Genomic DNA, 26,000 nt, shown 5'->3' with positions numbered 1-26,000 from the left:
AGTGATGTCTGTCCAACCTGCAACTGACGCAGAATGTCCACAGACTCTGCAGTGAGGGCAGCAGGGGGGACAGGGGCAGGCGGTGCGGTGCCTGGCACGAAGGAGACACGGTGTTGCCTAGCACGGACAGAAGGGACCGGAGCAACTGGGAGGGCGGTGATGGGAATGGAGGGGGCGGTGACAGATGTACTGCTGCTGACAGGTGTCGTAGCAGCCTCCGCCCCCTGGAGGAGTTCAGCATCGGACCCGTCTGCGTCATAGTCAGTGTTGTCACTAGACAGGTCCTCCGCCTGACTCCCCTCGCCCTCCGTGCCACTTGCTCCCGCAGACTCCGCAGCAGTGGTGGCAGCGGTGCTGGATCCCTCCTCCACGTCCGTGCAGGTGTCTCCCTCGGTGTCCTCCGATGATGCTGTGGGCAAGGTGAAGAGACAGAAAATAATCAGTCATCTGTATACAACAGACACATGAGTCACAATTAAAATGTCACAGTGCATATCAGGAAATGCATCATGAGTAACATCTAGAATAGTCCGCACATATGTAACCCTGCACTCCCCAGTTGGTTGACCCACCATGACACTTGGAAACAATGGAGATCATGACACAACAGCAAATAACTTGATATCGAATTATACTGAGAAGCTAGTGTCTGGGGACAGTTGAGCACAGCAAGAATATGAATCCATTCCACCTCTTGTTCACTGTGAACGAAACAGTATTGGTGCACCCAAGGCCAAATAACACACCTTAATATTGAAGGTGTCCCCACACTCTGAGACCTGCGAGTACTTAGGAAACCATAGCCAAAAACATTGCAAACCCTTGGGACTCATAACACTTTACACAATGTACATGTTTAGAATGTGTGAATGTGCCACTTTGTGAACAGAAGACACATCTGTCTGCATGACAGAAGTCACACAATGATGTGCACACAAAAATACTTTTACACAGTCATTGTATGAGCTGGCAGCCGAATTCTAAAAAGCCACTGTAAATAATAAATGGTGTATAAGTAAGTACATATACATGGCACCACGGTGGTCTGGATGACTTGACACTTGTAAGTTTGTATCAGCAACAACCAAGGACTTACACACATGCAAACACACTGTGTGAACATGGATATGTATATTCAGAAGACAAGAGGTAATCAAACTGTGCCTTCCAGTGAAATGTGCCTGCGTGTCCACGGAAAGCGTAAAAGTATTTTCTTTTGCCCTTCCCTGGGAGACATCTGTCATGCAGGCACATTATTGTCCTTCACAACCAACTAGCAAAAAAGAAGCATAGGAAAAATGCAGACATGTTGACAAGTGTAGTGAGTGCCAACGTACAATACTTATTGACTGAAAACTTGAATCATGCCACCTGTCACATGGCCATCCGTACCATGATGACACAGTTGGTAACACATCTGACCCACTGCCTGTCATGTGGAGTGGCACACATGTCCAAACACAGGACAATGCATTAGCTAATGGGCCTGCAATGTGTCTGGATAAGGAGCACCTGCACTGAGGAGACACCCTCATGGCAAGCAAGAATGTCCACACAGATGTCAGCACACACAGACCAAACTACGTAGCATCTCGACCACGCACTGGTGGCAAAAATGGATGAGCATGAGCCATGTATTTCCATTTTTGACACATGCTGCAAATCACAAACATTAAACCCAGCAAAACCTGACTGGGTCACTGCATGTTGAGTGTCTGTCCAGACAATTATCACACACAGGTCAGACACGGCAAGGAGACATAAGGTTTGGACATGTAGGCCTGGCCCGCACAAACCCCCCATACCTGAGACAATGTGATTGAGACAGATCAAGAAGTGACACCTCTTAATCTGGGTTTACTCCAATGTGCATCACGAATTCCTAAATGTACTCCACATCACCTCGTGAGGCTGCCAACACATATTTGTGACCACCAACCATCAACAGATAGCTGTACATAGACACACAGGCACTGCCCATTGTGATGATGCACACGCTAAATGGGGTCAGCATGTACAATGGGCACATGTAGCACACTTCAGAGAAATACAAATGAGGGCAGGGAACTATGCCACAGAGGCGAAACTATGCTGAACACACAGAGAATGGGCACAGTGTTGGATGACACACATGATTCAGAGGCAAGGGTGTCTTAGGGGACTGTAGTGGGAACACAGCTCCATTGTCCTGGAATTATCTGACTGGAACCTGAGCTACCGTCCCTGCACTATGCATATCTCCCACTCATGCACATCATGTCTGAGGCCACAACATTGTTAATGCATGCTGCAAGTCTGTTCATTAGAAAACTCACACTCCTATGTTGAGACTCAGCATCAGTGCCAACTAACATGGACACCCAAATGACTGTACCGGACAGGGCACAGGCAAGGTAACAACACATGTCTCAGACCCCCCCACATGATGCAGAAAGCAATGTGCACTTGGATTAACTGGCAGCCTAGATGACCATGTACAATAGTGATTACACACAGACCAGGGAACACATGTCATTTAGGGGAAGAGAGGAGGAACAGCCCCGTTTGACTTTGGGGAACATGATATGCACTGCACAAATTAATCCTCGCTGTGTATCCAGGCAACTGAGCACTTACAAAAGCTGGTGACACACAACAAACACACATGTACCTACCCCCTTCCTGCTGCTGCAACTCCTGTAACTGCCTATCCAACTCAGGGAAGACCACCGCCAGGACACGCTTCATCTGTTGGGTCAGTCGTCGGCCCCCGCCGTGCTTGTGTGGAGGTGAGTCCTTGAGCTGCCACCGGGCGATCCTCCGGGTGCAGCACTGGATGTCCTGCCAGCGTTTCTTCACCTGGGCGAGGCGCCGACTGCGACCCTCCACAGATCTCACGGCTCTGACGGCCTGCTTCCATATCTCCCCCTTGGCGTAGGCGGTTACCTGTGAGGATGAAAAAGTGAGACAACATCACTACACCTGCTCCATGTCACAGAGACACACATTTGAACATCTTTGATATTTAGAACAGGGCATATTATGCTGGCAACCAATTGCACCTTTCTCATAGGGACATTAGCCTATGTGGAAGCCCCAAAGCAGTACATGGTATTGAAAGTACACAGGTGGCATGAGGGGTGCAACACACTCCATGATCATGGCACAAGCTGTGCATCACATGCAACACCAGGCTGATGGACAGCACCTCCAAGCAGTCACATGCCGCAGGCCACTGACGCAACCTCAGCAGAGTACACAGACACACACAGGCACAGATCAATCACCTGCCATTGGCAACAGCGGATACAAACCTCACTCTGCACATGTGCCACTTGCCTGTGGGGTGTCACAGGTGTGGTGCTAGCTCAGCAAGTCAGACACTCTGCACGGCTTACTTAAACCCCTCAGATGGGTGGAGCTGTTGCCTCCTCCATGCAGCTGGGGTGCAACACTCCACATAGACACTCCCCCACATGACAAGGAACATTCACACACATCAATGTCCAGGGGGCGTACACATCATTTGGACACTCTCAGCACAGCTCCACTCAGCTCACACACATCTGGGGGTACAGTCACCTGTCACACCGGGGGGGGCCAGGGAATCACCTCTGGACAATAGGACAGAATTCGGCATAAGGATTGGGTAGGCTGAATGTGCCATGCACTATGCAGTGATTGTCACAGTAAGCACAATGCAAGTGAGGAGTGCACACAGGAACTACATCATGCTCTGCATGGGAGACATGAGCCATCCCCCCCCCCCCTGGGACCCACGCTAAACAACATTGCATGTCTGCCACACCTGGACACAATGCCAGAAGTGACAGTCACAAAAAAGGGGCACAGTCAAAGCTAGTGGAGTCAGCACTCACCTGATCCCCTGGTCTCCCATACAGCCTGGAGTACTGTGGGAGGATGACATCAAGCAATGCCTCATTCTCCTCATGGCTGAAAGGCTGGGCCCTCTCCACAGTCCCTAACATGGTCCCAGAGGAATCACAAGCAGCAGCAGTGGTGTCGAGTGTAAGGTAGTGCAGGCAAGTGCCCTCTCATGGGTTCTGGCTGACTTATATCTGCCTTGCTGGGCTGTTTCATTTACAGGAGTACAGAGTGATTGGTCAGTCTCATTTGCATCCTACGTTTCCTCCAATCCCTTTAAACATACCCCAGTGAGGGCCTTTGCATGGTTCAAAATTTGAGCATGATGTGAAGTCAACAACCACTTTGCAACATTGTATTTAGTTGCCAACTGCCTATTCCAGGCCACATGATTGAAAATTTGAACTTGAAAATCGGTATCCATGACAACCAGCATGCATTTAGGCCCCAATACTTGTCCCTCATGTGTCCCTATGTAATTTAGCTATCCACACACAGGTACGGTGCGTTTCACACGTACTCCTACTGCACCAGTTGCACATTGCGTTAGCCACGTACGTGTACGACCAGTGTGTACACGTATGTGGACTACCAGTGTGAACACGTACATGTACGACCAGTGTGTACACGTACGTGGACTACCAGGGCGTACACATACGTGTACGACCAGTGTGTACACGTACGTGGACTACCAGTGTGAACACGTACATGTACGACCAGTGTGTACACGTACGTGGACTACCAGGGTGTACATGTACGTGGACTACCAGGGCGTACACATACGTGTACGACCAGTGTGTACATGTACGTGGACTACCAGTGTGTACACGTACCTGGACTACCAGTGTGTACACGTACGTGGACTACCAGGGCGTACACGTACGTGGACTACCAGGGCGTACACGTACGTGTACGACCAGTGTGTACACGTACGTGTACGCCCTGGTTGTCCACGTACGTGTTCACACTGGTAGTCCACGTACGTGTACACACTGGTTGTACACGTACGTGTACGCCCTGGTAGTCCATGTACGTGTACGCCCTGGTAGTCCACATTCGTGTACACACTGGTAGTCGACGTACGTGGACTACCAGTGTGTACACGTACGTGGACTACCAGGGCGTACACGTACGTGTACGAACAGTGTGTACACGTACGTGGACTACCAGGGCGTACACGTACGTGGACTACCAGTGTGTACACGTACGTGTACGACCAGTGTGTACACGTACGTGTACGACCAGGGTGTACACGTACGTGTATGACCAGTGTGTACACATAGGTGTACGACCAGTGTGTACACGTAGGTGTACACACTGGTTGTACACGTACGTGTGTACGGTCCGTACACACACCCGTACTCCGGCGGGAACAACAGTGTGATGATACGGACCGTTCATACGCCCTCAGAGCGTGTGTATGGTGCACTTCATAGCTTACACAGGTGATAGGAGGCGCACACACATGGAATGGAGGTGTCAGACTCGTGCACGGCTGTACATCAAGTCATAGTCATTCCAGTCCTACATGTGCAGAGCCTAGGTGTGTCAGGCAGTGATGTGGCACATGTCTCCTCATGTTTTAGCACAATAGATGTGTGATGACCTGTGTACACATGTCATGTGTGATGGGGCAGTATGTGGCACACTTCCCCTTCCCACAATGCACATGTGTGCATGTAGTACAAACGTGTCAAGCACTGCATCACTGGTATGGCACAGTCACCAACACCCGCAAATGTCCCCTGATGCCAGGGACAGGGACACTAACACCTGACATCTAAGTAACAGCGTGCCCCGATGTGAACATGTCCTATGTGTGTCATGTGTTCCCATGAGCTTGCTGGTGTTGTTCCGTCAACTGCATCTGCTGTTGCTGCATCCAACATGAGTCTGTGTGTAGATGGGCATGGCACACATATACGCACACCATGCCACATGTGGATTCACACGTTACGTGTGTCTGGATGCTTCAAAGATGATTTTATGACATGAGGACATATCTGCGCCGTATCCATGTCTGTGTTTTCGTGTTACACGTGTACCCCTTCATCGCTATGTGTATGATCTGTACATTTCCAATGACATGTGACCTGTGCGTCTAGCTTGCCGCCAGCAGTCTGTATGAGATGACATCCTTCCAATGCAGATTTGTGGATGTATGTCACTCCTGTGATGTCTCTGGCTGTTCACTTACACTGGCCCACAGCTAGTTCCGGGCCATGTCATGTAGAACGTGACTATCAACGGGTATAGCTGGATTGTCGTAGGAGTATCACCTGGCTGCCATACGTGTCCTGGATGTGTAGCACAGACCTGACTCTGTATTTCGCTGTTGTGTAGTAGCAGTTGAGCATGTGCTCAGTTCATTGACATTGATGTTGTTAGGTACTCACTTTTCGTTCTTCCTTCCAATTATCTGCAGGGCACCGCCTCTCCCCCGACCAATGCCAGACTTGGCTGCCATGAGGGAACATGACTGCCTAAGACGTTACCGCTTCTCGCAACAGTTGATTGAGAACTTGATCGCACAGCTTGAACAACACCTCCAACCGCGACACAGGTATCCTACTGCGCTAACCCCCAAGATGAAGGTGATGGCAGCCCTACATTTTTTTGCCACCGGTACGTTTCAATTCACCATAGCTGATGTAGGTGGCATGTCCCAGACCATGTTCAGCCGTGTCCTGCATGATTTGTTAGAAGCCATGTTGGAGCACCTGGATGAATTCATCCATTTTCCAACTCGTGAGCAGTTGACAGGTGTCAACGGTGAGTTCTATGCCCTGGGAGGGATGCCCCATGTCATAGGGTCTATTGATGGGACACATGTGGCTTTGGTACCACCACAGGCACAGGAGGTGGCCTATCGCAACCGTAAACATTACCACTCTATAAATGCCCTTGTGGTGTGTCTTGCTAACATGCTGATTTCCCATGTCTGTGCACGTTTTCCAGGGTCAGCACACGATGCCTACATCATGAGGCGTAGCAGGGTGCCAGAAATGATGCTGGGGCTGCACAACGAACGAGCATGTCTTGTTGGTGGGTATACTCTGTTTGTCCTCTATTTAGCGCTATTTTATTATCTTACGGCATCTCCTGACCCACTTCTTTACATGATGTTTCCATGTAGGGGACTCTGGCTATCCCAACATGCCATGGCTGATGACACCCCTCCGCAACCCCAGAACAGCTGCAGATCACCGTTACAACAACGCACATGGGCAGACCAGGCAAGTGATTGAGAGGACGTTTGGCCTCCTGAAGAGCAGATTCCGGTGCCTTCACAAGACAGGCGGGTCCCTCCCATATGCACCGGTGAAGGCATGCAAGATCTTCCTCGTGTGCGGCATGCTGCACATGGCAGTGGAGAAGGCTGTGCCACTCATCCTGGATCCGGATGAGCAGGAACATCCACCCGTGGAGGATGAAGGGCTTGGTCATGAGGCAAGTGACGATGAGGAGGAGGAGGAGGACGACGACATCCGGAGTCAGCTCATACGCAACTTCTTCTCATAATGGTGAGTCCATGGGTCTGAGTGTGCACGGCTGGAGCCTTGTGTGGCATGTGTTGCAATGTGTGTGTGTCCAGCTGACTGTATGCTAAGTGACTTAGATGTGTGTTCAGATGTGTCACTCGAGTGATGATGTCCTTCCACACATTTTAGCTTAGACACTCAATTGTAATATAGCATGGTGACAGACTTATTCCTGTAGAGTACATTACTATGCATGCGGATGACAATCTCTTCCATGACTTCTTGTGTCTCCGTCATCCCCAGGTTGTATGGCATGCTGTCTGCTCGTGTCATCGTTGGGCTCCCGCTATTCCTCATGAGTATTGCAACGTGTGCTGAATCAGTGTCCCATGCACGGACATGGTGAAAAGTCTATTTGGTTAAGGATTGCTGCACGGCATTTTGGTGTTGGTAGGTGTTTGTAATGTGTGGGCACTGCTCCTGTGCATGTTGTGTTACTATACATACATGTCGACTCACCATGGGGCACATGACATGTTGCATGACTCCCATGTATTGATAGTCACCCTTCGTAGCAGTCATCTGTGATGGGACAGTGGATTCTGATGAAGGCATCAATGTGTGCACAACTTCCCTCTGAGACATACGGGATGCTACGGGTGGACATAGTGTGGGACATCCACATGAGAGGATAAATGGGGAATTGAAGCCCCTCCGTGTGCAGAAGGGGGTGTTTGGCTCACACACTTCACTTGTGTGCCAGTTCAATGGATTTACAGCATCTGTATTGTGAAGGGGGTGTCCAGTGTAGGTCCCACATGTTATGCCAAAAGACCTGTGAGTCTGTTCCTATTGATCCATTTCCCTAGGTGTGAACCTGAGTAATAAAGGTGTACCTCACCCTCCAAGGTGCCTCATCTCTGTCAATGAGTCTATGTGTGGTTTAGCAACATGCATGCAGTTCTTCAGGGATTAGAATATCCATTGCGCATGATGTCCAGGGTTGTGTATGTATTTGAGCATGTTGGTTGCCACAACAGACCGTCAACACCTGCTGAGGGTGTGTATCCTGTGCGCAGCTCGTCCTTCAGTTTAATGATCCGGTGTCAGTCATCTTTGGGGATTGTGCATCCATTGTCTCTGGGTGTGCCATGGGGAACCGGACACTCCTCCTTTACATACGCCTGTTGCAGTAGTCCTTTCTGACATCCTTGTCTTTGTGTGCAACTAGTGGCATAGTTTCCATGTCATGCCGCCTGCTGATGCAGCCCCTGCAGCGAGGGCACTGAGAGTTTACAGATTTGGCAACACACACACCTCAAAGATGCTCCTCCCTTCCTCCCTCCACCCATGCATTTGTCTGGCATCAGCTTGTCTGTGCCACTGTTGCGCACACGCGGTGCCAAAGGCTGGACCTTAAGCACATGCAATGTGCACATTACATGAACCTCATGACCCACATCACACTACAGTCTGATGTTCCAGCCACCGTCCAAGCATTCTCCATCCAAGGATCTACCGCCTGCTCTCAGCCATACCCTAGACGCACACACAACACCTTTGCATGATGATTTTGCAACTCCAAATGCCTACACAGCGCTGCCCCGCCTTCCGTCCCTGTCACAGCAACCAGGTAATGTCCCTCCTGATCCCCACCAGCTCCGTACACCAGCAAGCCCATGGGAGTGGGACTCATGCCTTCAGCATGTAGTATAGTGGCATAATCTGGCACATGGCCCAAGTATCATCTCTCAGCGTGTCAATCCTCAATGTGTCCAGGTCCCCCTCACTGGCATCACATGCACACAGCACCTCTTCATCAGCTCGTATGCCATAGACAGCCAGGTGCTCCTCACCCTCACCAAAGGCACAGCCATTGACAGTTCCAACATTCAAGATGGCATGAGATCCATTGATGGATGGCTGAACATCAGCCACCTGAGGCTGAACTTGTACAGGACTGAGGTAATCATCTGAGGATTGTCCCCTTACAGGTGGCTCAACTGCTTATGTCCCACCCGCAAGAGCCCTGCACATGCACCCAGTGGCCACGCACACAAGATGGTGTGCATCATGGAATTGTCGCTCACATTTACCATGCTAATCACCAGCATCTGTACCTCAGGGTGCAACACCCTCTGCATGATGCACATGATCCACAGATAGATCCACTCCAGGGAAAGACAGACCATGCCCCAGGAGCACAACACCAGCCGTGTCAACTACTGCCCCGCCCTCTACGGAGCGAGGACATCCTAACACCCGGGAAACCAGTACACATCGAGCATACATGTGCACTCCTCAGCTTCAACATCATGCGCCCCAGCCACCTCACCGTCCACCAGAGATAGCTGCAATGTATCACTGTGTGCTGCAGGATGACCTTCAGACTCCTCACCCACACTCAGGAGGCAGGACACAACCCCAGAGCCCACACCAACCTTGGCCGTCTCTCATCCGAGACCCCGTTGTGCCAACTCCGTGCATCCAACCTTGCCCTGGCCACCATTCTTCACATCCACCGTACTCCAGCATGCTGGACATAGTTATCCCACCTGGCAAGACATACCTGCTACTCCCTCCCCGGCAACATCCAAATGAGCCTGTCAAGAATTCCTGTCATGCGAGGGGAGGAAAACGGTAACCAGCGAAAACGGACTACATCTCCCAGGATGCTTAGCGGTTGAGAGGTTATGTAAACAGGAGAGCTGTTACATAACTCAAGGAAAACACGCCCTTATGTAAAACAGGAGAGCTGTTACATAACTCAAGGAAAACACGCCCTTATGTAAACAGGAGAGCTGTTACATAACTCAAGGAAAACACGCCCTTATGTAAACAGGAGAGCTGTTACATAACACAAGGAAAACACGCCCTTATGTAAACAGGAGAGCTGTTACATAACTCAAGGAAAACAACGCCCTATAAAGGGAGGAACCGGGAGGTACAACGCTGTCGGATATTGTGTTTACACTGACGTACCTGCTTAGGGAAGAGCAGTGTTCAGGAGTGGTGCTCCAGTAAGGCAAGAACGGAGGTAGGTCGAGTCGTTACTCCCTGGGCCGTGTCTTGCCCCATCGTCACCTGTGAAGGACCCGGAAGCTCTACCGGATAACCATTGAGCTTCGCATTTTGACTCGGCTGAGTCAAAGCGCAGTGGCGCTTTTGCTGGTTGGAGTCGTAACTCCCAGCCCGACCAGAGATACAGGGACTGCCAGCTGTAACGCACACCAGGAGGTATTTGCCGCGTTACAGACTCGGAAGTCCACAGGATCGATCGAGCGGCTGCTCTCGGTTCAGTCTTCTTTGCTTGTGATTGGGGTATCGGTGACGCATCACCAGGAGGTGACTCCGCGTCCCGGTGCAGTCTGAGGAAGAGGTTGAGCGGCTGCTCCCTTCAGGTAGAGACCCCGGCTGGGTGTTTCCCTGACTCCTCGATTCTCCCCAACACTCTTCGTGCCCCTCACAGCCTACCGATTGGCATTGTCGGCCATTTCATTTCTGCCCTCTGTTGGCATACGCCGGGATCGGCGTATATGCAGAGGACGGTTAGGACCATCCGTGCTGTGGGCTGGTAACGTACTTAGCCTGGAGGATTCCAGTGACTATAACCTTTGTTTATTCCTTGTATTATTTTTGCCTTCATTAAAATAACTAAACCTTCACAAGTGGTTGCGTTCTCATTATCGTGTCTGTTAAACGATCCTGAGACGTTCAGGGCGTTACAGAGCCATGACCTCTACGCCTTCAGGATACTCTTCCCAATTGGTCTGTCCGCACAGTAATGCATGCCCCCCCTCAGCATCTTGAGGCCATCACGGGTGAGTATTGTGCTCCATGTCTGTATAGTATGATACATTGTGACCCATGTGTGTCCTGTCCCAGACACAGATTCCAGGGAATGGATGGCTGGAGTTAGTTCAACACTCATGCCTAGTTTGACATTTCCCCACACATAGGTTGTGTACTCATGCAAAATGAATGCAACATGTAATTGTAGAAAAAGAGATTTATTCTCGGTGGGGGGCCTGTTTAGTGTGGACAAATAGGTGCTATACAGTGTGCATGGAATCCAAAGTTCACAGGGGGAGATGGCATTCTTGCAAGTTGGAGTCATCAGAGTCCAGACCACAGTGTTGGTCATCATTGGTCAGACTGTGACCAGCAAGTCCATGTGGCAGAGAATGTCATTGGATGTTATGTTATGTTATGTTACTCCGCACTTTTTGAGCGCACGGCTACCCCAAAAGGGTGTCCCGGCGCTTTGGCAAAGTGACCCAGAGAAACACGAAACCAAAGGGAAAGACCTACTGCCGTCACACTAGGTTACTTAGTAAAAAGCAGAGTTTTCAACTCCTTCCTGAAAGCCAGAAGATTATTCGCTTTCCGAAGGGAAAGTGGGAGCTCGTTCCACAGGCAGGCTGTCACATACTGGAAGGAGCGGCCTCCCATCCGGACGCGTTTAACCACCGGCACCTCCGTTTTAGCCAGGTCCGCTGACCTCAGCAGCCTCCGCGGCACATAGAAGACGATACGCTTCCTCAGGTAGTGAGGGCCAATCGCATGAAGGGCCTTGAATGCCAGAGAGAGGAGCTTGAATCTGATTCTCCCCAAAATTGGGAGCCAGTGCAGCCTAGCCAAAAGCGCAGAGGCACTAGCTCTCCTAGGCAACCCATAAATAACTCTGGCCGCCGAGTTCTGGACAATCTGCAGTTTGGATAACAAATACTTAGGTAGGCCTGCAAAAAGAGCATTTGCATAATCCAGGCGGGAGCCCACAAGCGCCTGGACAACCTTCCTACGATACTGCAGTGAAAGTAGGGGAAGAAATTTCTTAAGCATCTTAAGGATGCTGAAACATTTCCCTGCTAATCCCAGGATGTGTGGACGAAAAGATAGAACATCGTCAAACACCACTCCAAGATTTTTTACCTGGGAAGATGGCTTCTCTGGGGGGGACATGTCCTGGGGCCACCATGACTTCCAGCCCGGATCAGGGGCACAGCCGAAAAAGAGCAGCTCAGATTTGTCTGAGTTGCATTTCAGGCTGTGCCGCTGGAACCACGCAAAGACTGCACTCAGGCAGTCCTTAATTCTGCCGCCGCTAAAGGCCTCTCCCTTCCTGCAAGTGAACAAGAGCTGGGTGTCATCAGCATATGAGATGACCCGGGCCCCAAACGCCTCCGCTACCTCCGCAAGAGGGGCCATGTATATGTTAAAGATGGTGGGGATGGATGAGGTGCTGCTGTTGCGCCAGAGGGCCAGGTGCCAGGCCAGGTGACCTGGGAGATGTGGATGGTCCGCTGCCTCTCACGGTCTTTTCCGTGGACGACCCACCTTCCGCGGGGGACCCTCCGATGCAGGCCTTGACAATGCTTGGGACGCTCCATCGGATGAATCCTCCTCCTCCTCCCTCCCTGTGGCTGGTGCTGGTCTTCGCCTGGTGGCACAGGGAGGGTTGCCCATGTTGTCGGCGATCCGACGGAGTGAACGGCTTATGTCCGTTTGCACCGCCAGGAGCTCAGCCAGTCTTGCCTCCATCCGTCCTTGGTTTTGTTGTTGACTGGCATGTTGCTCGGCCTGCAGGTTCTTCATCTCGTCGAGGGTCCCCTTCATCTCTGTGAGGCTCCCCACTACCTGGCTGATGCCCCTGGTGTCACGCCGGTATGTCTCCAAGATGCGGCGTATGTGTGACATACCGGTTCCCTCAGCTGGCTGGTCAGGTTCGCGCCTCCGCCTGCCTCCACTCCCACCACCCCTGCCCACACGAGCCTGGCCTGCCGTTGTGGGCACATCAGGTCTACCGGACCCCTGAGGGATGGCATTTGCAGGGTTGTCTGCCTCCTCCTGGGTGGCCGGAGAACCTTGTCCCTCCAGGTCAGACTGGCTCAGTTGTTCTGTGCGGGCAGGGCTCCTGGGTGTCTCCTGGGATGTGGCAAGAATGGGGGTGGTGGTTGGCACAGATGTACCTGACGCAGGTGCTGCAGGGGCTGGGGCACCAGAGGGTCCAGGTTGGTTGGGGTCATCCACAGAGTGCTGAGAGTCGTCGATGCCAGTGGGATCATCTTCCTGCCGAGCCTGTTATTGTTCCCCCCCAGTGTTGGGGGGAGATCCATGACGTTGCCCTGTGTGTGAGAAGGAGACAATGTTAATGCATTTTCATGCGACATCCATGTTTCATACATGTTCAGGTTGCCAAAGTTCCTCCAGGTAGTTGTATGTGCCTAGCATTCACATCAATGTTCACTTGTGGATGGGTATGTTGCAGGGGACAGATTGAAAGGTTATCCATGGTCTTTGACAGGTCGCATTTGGCCTTGGATGCTTTTTTGGCTGAGGCTTGATCTTGTTGTGTCAATTGTGAGAGTGTGTGACTCCCTTGGCTGCCCCGGGGGTGTGTGCTTGTGTGAGGGGTGAGTGGTCATCACTCAGCCCGACGCTGTTCAACATCCACATGGCCCCCCTCACACAAGTGGTCTGCCACCACAACCTCTAAGACATCTCCTACGCCGACGACACCCAGCGCATGCTCTCCCTCACCAAGCACCCTCACACCGCCAAGACACACATCGACGAGGGTCTGAGGGCCATAGACGACTGGATGCAGAGTGGCCATCTGACACTGAACTCGGACAAGACGGAGGTCCTCATCCTGGGAACCATACACTCAGCCTGGGGCGACTCCTGGTGGCCAATTGCTCTGGGGACATCACCGACACCCACCAAACACACACGCAACCTAGGATTGATCCTCGCATCCTCCCTCTCCATGTCCAAGCAGGTCAACGGCGTCTCCTCCTCCTGCTACGACAGCCTACGCACGCTCCGCCAGATCTACTAGTGGATCCCGAATTAAACAAGTAGAACAGTGACACAGGCCCTCGTCAGCAGGTGACTGGACTACGCCACTGCACTCTACGCAGGACTCCCATCCACACACCAACGGCGGATACTACGCTTCTGCAACGCCTCGGCACAAGCGATCGTCAACGCCCCCCGCCACAGCCACATCTCCCCCCTCCTGAGAGACCTGCACTGGGTCCACATCGACAAGAGTATCACCTGTACGCTCTTCGGCCACGCACACAAGGCACTCCACACCCATGGACATGCCTACCTGCACATCAGACTCAGCTTCTACACCCTAACCCGCAAGCTCGGCTCCGGCATCCTCGCCCTCGCAGCTGTCCCCCGCATCCCCCGCATCCAACGTACGCCCGCCAGCAGCAGATCCTTCTCCGACCTTGCCGCAAGGAGCTTGAACACACTCCCAACCCACCTACGACTGACCCAAGACCTACTTGCCTTCTGATGTCTCCTCAAGACCTGTCTCTTCGAGCAGTATTGTAACCCCCACTCAGCGCCTTGAGACCCTGACAGGTAAGTAGCACACCTTACAAGTACCCAGATCAATTGTTGATTGATTGACGGTGCCTGCTGGTGGGTGTAGTGTGATTTTGCGGTTGGTCTCCCAGGTGATGTATCTGTCCCCCCATGGCGCATGCTGCCATGTCAGTGAGTGTGAATTCCTGTCCTACGTATCTGAGCTGGTTGTGTTTGTGTTAGATTCGTCAGTTGTCACAGGAGGGCCTTGTGCTGCCTACAGCAGGGCCAAGTGTCAGCTACCTTGTCAGTACTTTGGCAGTCCCTGTGCATTGCGCATGGTGCATGTGTATGTACCTGGGCCATATGGGCTAAGGGCATTGGTGTCTGTTTCTGAGTTTTACTATATGTTTAATGATCCCCACCCTCCCAGCATCCCGGTCATCCTGTCTTGGGTTTGTGGTTTGTGTAGGCTGGGACATGGCATGGCCTTGCTTTGTAAATGGGGCATACTCATGTTGGTGGCCTGAGCGTTGTTTAGAGTGTGGTTGTGTCAGGTGAAGGCTTGGGGGTAAGTGAGTGCATTTGTTGTAGTTGGGGTGTGGATGCCATTCCCCCCATGTTACGTGAGTTGTTTGTGTACTCACCAGGCTCTCGGACTCCTTCGACTCCGTGTACTCCCACCGGCGGAAGCAGGGCCATCACCTTCTCCTCCCAGGGATGGTAATGTACCGGTCTGCGGGGCAGCCCACCTCCTGTGATGTTACTCTGGGTGTATTCCTCGTTCATTTTGCGCTTGACTGCCCTGCGCAGATCGTACCACCTGGCTTGACATTCATTCCTGGTCCTTCTGATAGGCGCAACAGCATTCACCCGATCAACGATCCTCTGCCACAGGCTAGTTTTTTGGGATATGCTGGTCTGTCTGACCAATGTTCCAAAGAGCTGTGGCTCGACTGATGATTTCGTTGACAAGGATGTCCAGCTCCGCCGTTGTGAACTTTGGATTCTTGTCTGTGGGCATGGTGTGGGGTGTGGGTGTGGGTGGTTGTGGGTGTGTGGGTGTGAAGGTGTAGGTGTGTGTGTGTATGTGTAGAGGGGGTCTGTGTGAAGGAGGTTGTGTGAAGGTGTGTGAGTTAAGGTGTATGGGTGCAGTTGTTTGTGTGTGATGTCTGTCAGCAGTGAGTCTGTTGCAAAGGCTCATGGTTTGTGTTTTTTTTATTGGTCCATTTGTGGGTGTGGCTGTGTTTGAACTTTAGGTGGGTGTGTATAAGTGGTGGTTGTGATTTTGGGCCTCTGTTTGACTGTTTGGATGTGCCAGGTCAGTCTTTTAGTATTTTTTTGTCCTGTAGGCGTCTTTTGTGGTGTTGTGCGAGTCGAATTAACGGTCCTTGTGCTGTTTTACAGTGTCCTGGTTCAGTACGAGTCTTTTTCGCATAGGTAAGGTGCGTCCATGGCTATGTTGTTGTTCTGTGTTCACATGTGCAATGGTGTTGTACGGCTCGTACATACGCGATGCTGGGGTACGGTGTTTGGGTACGGTGTGTCCAAGTACGGGGCAGGGGTGGGGTGTACGGAGCATACATACGCGGATGCTGTGGTGGGGGGTACGGCGCTTACATACGCGTGTACTGGGGTACGATGCGTACATGGGGGATGCTGGGGTACGGTGTTGGGGTACGGTGCGTCCGAGTACGGGGCTGGGGTGGGGGGTACGGCGCTTACATATGCGTGTGCTGGGGTGGGGGGTACGGCGCGACCATACGCAGGTGCTGGGGTACGGCGCTTACATGCGCGGGTGCTGGGGTGGGGGTACGGCGCGTACATGTGCGGGTGCTGGGGTGGGGGGTACGGCGCGTACATGTGCAGGTGCTGGGGTGGGGGGGTACGGCACGTACATATGCGGGTGCTGGGGTGGGGGGTACAGCGCGTACATACGCGGGTGCTGGGGTGGGGGGGTACGGCGCGTACATACGCGGGTGCTGGGGTGGGGGGTACGGCACGTACATATGTGGGTGCTGGGGTGGGGGGTACGGCACGTACATGTGCGGGTGCTGGGGTGGGGGGGTACAGCGCGTACATGCGCGGGTGCTGGGGTGGGGGGTACAGTGCGTACATACGCGGGTGCTGGGGTACAGCGCGTACATGCACGGGTGGGGTAGGGGGTCCGTACGACTCGTACCCCGTGCACAAGTGTACCAGGGTAGTGGTCATACAAAGTTCGCTCCATACGGGACGTTTTCCATACGCTTGTGTATTCGGAACGCCGTTACGGATCGGACTTGTGTGCTCGGACTTCAGTTTTACGACTCGTACGTAAATCTGTCCGGGGACGTCTCGTAGACTTTTCCCGAGGCAATTCGTATGTAATTTGACAGTACGAATCATACTTGCCAGTTTGTACGGGACTTGAACGACTCGTACGTAAAAAAATACGGATACGAGTCGTACGGGAAATATTTTTACCGGATCGGAATCGGCACCAAAATGTAATATAAATATATATTTACTTTAAAACAATTGATAAAGTATCAATTTTAATTTATTTTATCATTTCATTAATATATAACAATTTGCAAATATAAATGATATTATAAATTAAAACATTAAAATATTTAATAGTCTTTAAGCTAAAATGTTACACTCCAATTAGTACCATAGTAGGGAAAATGATGGGTAGCAAACTAGTAAAATGTACTAATCCCACTCCAGTGAGTGCAAAAGTAAGTTTTGGATAGCGGAAGGGTAAAAATTAGTATTCCCACTCCAATCAGTGCAACATTAGGGAAAGTGTTGGATAGCCGAGGGTTAAAAATTACTATTCCCACTCCAGTCAGTGCAACAGTAGGGAAAGTGTTGGATAACTGAGGGGTAAAAATTACTCACTCCAGTGAGTGCAACAGTAGGGAAAGTGTTGGATAGCGCAGAGGTAAAAATTACTATTCCCACTCCAGTGAGTGCAACAGTAGGTAAAGTGTTGGATAGCGGAGAGGTAAAAATGACTATTCCCACTCCAGTGAGCCCAACAGTAGGGAAAGTGTTGGATAGCGCAGAGGTAAAAATTACTGTTCCCACTCCAGTCAGTGCAAAACAAACAAACAACATATCAACAACAACACAAAAGATTTTTGAAAACAAAAAAATAAAACATATATAGAAATATAAAAAATTACAAAAGGTAGAAACATATTATAATGTTAAATAAATATAACAAATACCTGGAAAGATTATATTAAAAAATTAAAATTCTAATTTACAAACAAATAACTATTTTTAAATTGAAAATATTTATTAAAAAAACATTAATTATTACATAAATTAAATCTATTTTATTTCCTACCCTATAACACCACAAAATTCACACCATACATCTAAAAACAATTTAAAAGTACCTTCATAATTAACATAATTAATTATCAATTAAAACATATATTAATTAAAAAACAAATTAAAAGAAATACAATTAGTTTACTTTCCAAACTTTAGCCCTATAACACCAAAATCAACACTCAAAATTAAAATAAACAATTACCCTAATTAATTATCAATATCAACTAATTATTAATTAATTAAACATAAATTACTTTCCACCCTCTACCCCAATAAACACCACAACCGACACCTAAAATTAATTAGCATTAATTAACAAAAAATTATGAATTAATTAAAAATAATATACTTCCCACCCTTTCAGTCAATCAATCAATCAGGGAATTGTAAGCGCGCTACTCACCCATGAGGGTCTCAAGGCACTGAGGGGGGGGGGGTCCGCAGATCTGTTTAGCCAAAGAGCTAGGTCTTGAGGGTCTTCCTGAAGGTGTTCAGGGATGGGGCGCCTCTGATGTCTGCCGGTAGCTCGTTCTAGGTCTTGGCTGCAATGTGAGAGAAGGATCTTTGCCTGCTCTGGCGCTGTGGATGCGCGGGGTTTCGGCCAGTGAGAGGTTGGAAGATCGGAGGTTTCTTTTGGGTATGTGGAAGTTGATTCTGCCATTGAGGTATTTGGCTCCGTTGTGTAGGCATTTGTAGGCGTGAGTGAGGATTTTGAAAGTGACTTTTTTCTCCACAGGGAGCCAGTGGAGACTTCGTAGGTGTTGACTGATATGTTTGTGCTGGGGGATGCCGAGGACGAGTCTGACGGTGGTGTTCTGTATTGTCTGGAGTTTGCGGAGTAGGGACTTGTTGATGCCGGCGTAGAGTGCGTTTCCATAGTCCAGTCTGCTGGTAATTAGTGCGTGGGTGACTGTCTTCCTTGACTCAGGGGAGATCCACTTGAAGGTCTTACGGAGGATGCGGAGGGTGTTGAAGCAGCTGGAGGTGACGGCGTTGACCTATCGGTTCATGGTGAGTGATGAGTCGAGTACGATGCCGAGGTTCTTGGCGTGATATATAACGAAGTGGTTCTGTCGGGAATGTGGCAATTTCTTTTTTTTAATATTCAAACACTCAATTTTCAATAGAAAACATTTACAAACTTAATAGAATAAAAAGGTTCAACATCGCTTTTAAAGAACCAAATAGAAATACGCGGAACACACCACAAGGACAAAATATTTTCCGGTCAGAAATGACAATTTATATTGTATTAGTATTATGCACACAAATTAATTAATATGGCTGTCAATAAAACAATACAATGCAAGGCGATAAAGTGATTGAAGTACAGAAAGAGTGACTCGTGGTGATAAGTGAAAAAAGTGCTATACATATATTATACAAATAGGTAATACATAAGGCAAATAGAAGTTATGCTGTACTGTCCATTTCTCAATGCATGAATACATGACCCAAGAGTGATTTTATGTTGGGGTCAGGGAAGCTGCATGGACTAGTGTGACTTGGCGTGGTCTGAGGGGGTAGGTGGGCTTTCGAGGGTGGTCGGCCACCAGGTGCTGTCCCATGCAGAAGGGGTGGTACCGAGGACTTCTGTCTTCTCGGCGTTGAGCTTCAGGCAGCTGTTGGTCATCCAGACTGCGACATCTTGCATTCCTTTCTGGAAGTTGAGTTTGGCAGTGGTGGGGTCTTTGATGAGGGAGAGAATGAGCTGGGTGTCGTCGGCGTAGGATACGATGTTGAGGCCGTGTTGTCGGACGATGGGTTCGATGGGGACCATGTAGATGTTGAAGAGGGTGGGGCTCAGGGATGAACCCTGTGGGACTCCGCTGGAGATTTTCGTGGGGTCGAAGAGGAAGGGTGGGAGTCTGACCCTTTGGCTTCTTCTGGTGAGGAATAATCGGATCCAGGCCAGGGCTGTTCCTTGTGTTCCTGCTTCTTGTAGTCTGGCGACTAGTGTGCAGTGGGAAACGGTGTCGAAGGCCGCTGATAGGTCGAGTAGAATGAGGGCTGCGGAGTGGCCTTGGTCCAGAAGGGTGCGGATGTCATCTGTGGTGGCGAGTAGGGCAGTCTCTGTGTTGTGGTTGCTTCGGAATCCGGATTGGGTCGGGTCGAGGATGGCGTTCTCTTCAGTTTCCTTTGGACTGTTTTCTCTGCAACTTTGGCTGCGAAGGGGAGGAGCGAGATGGGCCGATAGTTCTTGAGGTCGGTGGGGTCAGCGGTGGGCTTCTTGAGCAGAGATCTGACTTCTGCGTGCTTCCAGTCATCTGGGAAGGTGCCTGTTTTGAAGGTGGTGTTGATGGTGCGTTGTAGTTCGGTGCGATGGCGGCCGCAGCACTGTGGTCGATGTGAAGGGGCAGGATTCGGTGAGGGTCCCCGAGTGGATGCTTTTCACAGTTGAGGTGGTGTCTTCGGTCGTGATCGGTGTCCAGTTGGAGATGGTGGGCTGGCTGGTGTTTCTGGGGGGCCGTCTGTGGCGCCTGGTGGATGGTCAATGAATTTGTCATAGAGGTTTTTGATCTTGAGGTGGAAATGGGTTCCAAGCTTGTCGCAGAGGTCTTGGAATGGGGTGATGTCTGTGGCTTCACTGCGTGGGTTGGTGAATTCTTGAATGACACTGAAAAGTTCCTTGGAGTTGGTGGAGTTGGCCAGGATTTTGTTGTGGATGAAGTTCCTCTTGGTGGTTCTGATCTGGTTGTGGTAGTCCGTCATGGCGTCCTTGTAGGTGGTGTGGTTTTCGGTTGACTTGGTGTTTCTCCAGTTCTTCTGCAGGCATTTGCAGATGCGTCTGGCTTCTTGGAGAGCGGTGGTGAAGCAGGCGGCTTTCCTGGGGCGTTGTCTGTCGGGATTGCGTAGCAGGCGAGCTCGTCTGCGCAGTCGGAGATCCAGGTGTGGAGTTCTCTGGCTGCGTTGTTTGTGTGACGATTGCCGACCGGCGGAAAAGCGGCGGACGGTCTTTCCTTCCGCCGCGGTATGTGGTAAATTGTGGTATGATGGCAGGTGGATCGCCACCGCCGGCCGGGCGGTGGTGATCTGCCCGCCATCATAATGTCCCCCTTTGTCTCTACACCGCTTTTTCACATCTAAAACTGAAAATGATTGAGGCAATTCCTCTTAGTCCTCATTCCCATTTTGGTATGAATATTATTACTGTTGATGCCATTGCTGATGGATTGTTTTTACCCAAGTCAAAGATGGTAAAGAAGAAAACATTGCTTCTGCCTCTAGATCATTAACATTAGTAGAAAGCAGATATGGCACCATTGAAAGAGAGGCACTTGTATGTGCCTGTAGTATGGAACAATATCAAACTTTGGGGTGGCGCAAATCATTAATTAATAGAACTGATCATAAGTCTCAGCCTGCAGAACAGTAATGGTATTGGCATGGTTTCTACACAACTCATCAGAATTTTAGCACGGTTCTGGGAGTAAAATGTTAATGTTTTAAGGTTTGATACCCCCTTAGTGTTTTGCAGTGCTCTGGATGATTGCTGGGAGATTCGCTCGGTGCAAATAAAGCATTCTAAAGTATTTAGCGCAAGAAGGAACAAGAGGAGGGTATTTACCAGCTAAATGTTTTGGATTATGGGACTCAAGTCATAACACATTTGAACTTTAGAGCAACAATTAGGGCTGATCTAGTGGTAACACTTTTTAGTGTCATATAGCGTATAGAGAAGAATTGATCTAGTTGTGTATGAGAAATGTTTATTCCAGCAGTGTCTGTCATAAAGTATTGATATAGCACCAGTATACAAGTTAACATACCCGCTTGTTTTGCTGAGTGGAATAAATTACCAGGCCCAGGTCCTGAAGGAGGTGGTCAAGTAAACTCTGAATTCACAGAAATGTGTTTTGACCAAGGTTGCTTTGAAACCCCAGGCAAAGACTAAGCAAGGGAAGAACAAAAGAAGTGGCCTCCATGTTGGGTTGTTAAGGAAGTTATGGGTTCCTGGAAGAGTTTTGTTTTTAGTGTGCATTAGTGTGGTGGCCAGGTTTGATTCAGAGATATTGAATAACGAGTGAAGTGGTTTGTGACACATTCTCTATTGATTTAGTTGCTTTGCTATTTAACAGTTGTAATTTTTGGTGTTATAAGGATGTGTAATTTGTAGGCTTTTATTGTAAAATATGAAAAACCTTAAATAAATATTTGTATAAAAATATGAAATGCATGTAATTTAAAGTTATTTATAAATAATGTAATAAATATATGAAGGATATTGCTGGGTCAGTGACTATTTTGGTTTAATTCCTTGCATTAAGTAGAACAGGCTGAGTGGGAATGTTTATTCATAATTGAAGGCTTGTTTCCCTCTATTCCCGAACCTAAAATATTATATTTGGGGGTGCCCATTCTGTACGAGGCAATATTAAGGTCAAGTACATTCCAGGAACAGATAATGTTTGTGCAGATTGTTTATCTAGCTTACCAATGATAGATGATACTGTATTTTTGAAGGACAATTTGGAAAAATGTATTGTAGCCTCCTTAAGTGATGTGCAGTATGGTTTTAACTAAAGTATTTTGGGAAAAAAGTGTTTTTTATCTACAGATTAAGTTGAAGTGTTGAAGCAAGTTAAGATTTCCATTATTGAAGGATGGCCTGGTGCAATCTTTTTTGTTTAAACTCTTTTTATTAAACAGTTGCTCAGGTCACGTTTTAACTTATAATACAAGGAATAGACATATATCAACGCTTTTTTCCCATACTTCTCAGAAATACCCTCGTCTCTGATGGTTCGCAGAAACCAGGGTCCCCATAATCTACATATATATACTATCCTATTCCTATATCCTCCCACACTCTCTTTCAGCGTCCACTATACTCACTCCACCTACCCCAAACTTTACTCCATTTTTGTGGGAATCCTCTGGCTTTGTAGATTACCTTTTCTGCCCCGGAACACCAATCTAAGTCGGTTTCCCATTCCCTCAGGCCTGGTATCTGGCACACTCACCATTTTTTGGCTATGTTCCCTTTGGCTACCATTGCTGCTACTTTCAACCATATTAAAGTGTACTTGGGCCATTTTTCTTTTTCAGTGACACATAATAGTAGCCATCTTGGGTCTGTTGGGATTTCCATGTCAGTGATTTTAATCATGCCTCTCGTCACCTCTCTCCAGAAGACATGGATATATTTACATTCCCATATGATGTGAAAGAAGGAACCTATTTCACCACATCCTCTCACACAGTACCTAGACACATCCCGCACATTCGATGCAATAGTGTTCTGGATGCATATGATCTATGAAGTATACGCAGCTGGACTAGACAAAACCGGGCCCTTATAGCTACTTTGCGTGGGCTCTGCACTGCCTCCTCCCAGTCATCATCCGCCAAAAGTCCTAGTCTATCTCCCATGCCACCCTCAAGGAGTCCACAGGATTGGGTGAGTTGTACATTATTTTCTTATATGTTAATGAAGTGGCCTGTGTAGCCATTGGGTTCATCAATAATCTGTCTTCTAATGGTGAGGAGTCAGGCAGAGTCTCCCCCTCTCTGAGATATTGGTGAAAGCATGGCTTAGTTGCATAGATCGATATTGTTCTGTCTCTGTTCATACTCACTTTGTAGGTCTTCAAAGGTGTGCTGACTCTGTCCCCTCCATATATCCTCCAGCCTTTCAATTCCCAACATTTCTCATTTTTTAAAGAATCCCCTTAGGGCTCCCACTTCTGCCAGTTGGTCACTGTCCCACAATGGAGTTATCCCTGTCAATTTTCCTTCCCAGCCTATGTGTTTTAGCACTTCTCTCCAGGCTCGTACTACTTTCTGAGCGTGTGGCGGGAATTGTTTTTCTTTACTTCTACTGTATAATGCTGCCGGATATCCCCTTTTACCCATAGCCCAATGATCCGACCTGAAAGCTGGATCTCCACGGTCAGTAAATGCCCAATCATACACTTCTATCAGCTGTGAGGCCCAGTAATACTTGCATACGCCAGGGATTGCCAGTCCTCCCTCGTATACTCCCCGCAGGAGCATACAAAGAGCAATTCTAGAGCTACCTCCATTCCATTGAAGTTTACACAGTTCACTTTTCATATCTTGGAACACCTTCTTAGGTATTTTATACAGAGTTTTCTGCAACACATATAGCAACCTAGGTAGGGTCATAATTTTGAAAAATGACGGCCCTGCCCATCTGTGACATCGGTCATTTTCGCCAATGCTCCATATCGTTCCCTAGTCGCTGTATTTGGGAATATAGATTGTCTGTTAGGAAGTCTTCTTCCTTTGTGGATTTCTGGATACCCAGGTACGTGAACCTTGCCTTAATTACCAACTGAGTGGAAGAGAAGGGATTTATTCAAATTTATTGTGTACCCCGAATAGGTACCAAACAGGTAGAATATTTGGAGCACCCTATGTACTGATCTATACGGTTTGGTCAAATACAGGAGTATGTCATCTGCATACAATGATATTCTATCTTCCCAGTTGCCCCCTCCCTGTATGCCTTGTAGTACTGGGTTGTTTCGGAACCATGTGGCTAATGATTCCAATTCCAGTGCAAAGAGCATTGGCGAGAGCGGGCAGCCCTGCCTTGTGCCTTTCCGAGCTGAAATGAACGAGACACCTCTCCATTGACCTTCACCCTTGCCTGGGGATCTTGGCATAGGAGTTTTACCCACGCCCTGAAATTTGTTCTAAAGCCCAGTCTATCTAGTGTTTGCCGAATATGAATTGCCACTCGATACTATCGAATGCCATTTGGGCATCCAAGGAGAGCAACACTGCCTCTTCTGTTCTTACCATCTTTGTACGATGTAACACCCCATACAGCCTACAGAGATTAAGCAGTGTGCCACTATATTGGCATAAACCCAGAATGATCTGGGTGTACTAATGTGGATATGACTGCCCATAGTCTGGTTGCCAGTACTTTTGATATCACTTTTGCCTCGACATTTAACAGAGATATCGGTCTGTACGACCCACACTGTACTGTCGATTTGCCCTTTTTGGGGGCCACCGCTATCGTGGCGATACGTTGGTCCAAGGGTAGTTCCCCGTTTTCCCTTGACTAGCGATACATATTAAGGAGATGGGGAGCAACCTTACTTGCTATGTTCTTCTATTGGAAGCCTGTTTGGATCGGCTGACTTTTCTGATTGTAAGTCGCCTATGGTACCTGCTATCTCTTCCACTGTAATATCCTGCTCTAGTGCCTGCCAGTCTTCCACCCCTAGGCCTGGGAGATTCATTTCCCATAGCAATTCACTACAGTCCTCTACCGTTCTCGTAGTTGAGGACGTATAGAGTTCTTCATAATATTGTGCAAATGCTTCTTCTATTTCTTTACCTGTACGATTGTCTCCTTTCTTGTGGTACCCCGTACTTTATTCGCAGCTCTCCTAAATTGTCCCGACTGTGCTAGAAATGGGAAAATATAATCTATTCTGGAGTGGCTTTTATGTGCAGCTGTGGTATGTGTGTTGTCGTTCCATTAGATTGTGCGCGCACCACATGTGGACCATGCCCATCGCTGATATAAACCCCTCCAATAGGCCTCCATCGTGTGTCCCCGTAGCTCCCGTCATCCTGTCCAGCTGCAGGTAAATGACCGTGTTCATATCGCCTCCCAGGATTAGCGTGCATAAGGGCATCGCAAGTATAATGCTTCCCAATGCTGTTAGGGTATCGCTCTGTAGTCTTGGTGGAGTATACACTAAGCAAATAATTCGAGTTTTCCCCTCCCATGAGGCGGTGAGCACTGCATATCTTCCTAGCTTATCTTGCCAACATTTTTCACTGTCAGCAGGACAGAGGTCTTAGTTAGTATCCCAGGACCCCTGGAGGCTGAGGTGTACCCTGCATGCACTTGTAATTTGTACCCATATCTATCCATTGCCTTGAAGTAGTTGCCCCACAAGTGGGTTTCCTGGAGGAGCACCACATCTGAACAGTGTCTCCAAAGGTACTGGAGCACCGGCGTTCGTTGTATCTTACATCACAACCCATTGACGTTCCACATCAGTACCCCAA

The sequence above is a fragment of the Triturus cristatus genome, chromosome 8, assembly GCF_964204655.1.
Source record: "Triturus cristatus chromosome 8, aTriCri1.1, whole genome shotgun sequence".
In the NCBI taxonomy this organism is placed as follows: Eukaryota; Metazoa; Chordata; class Amphibia; order Caudata; family Salamandridae; genus Triturus; species Triturus cristatus.
This window is presented reverse-complemented; position numbering follows the sequence as displayed.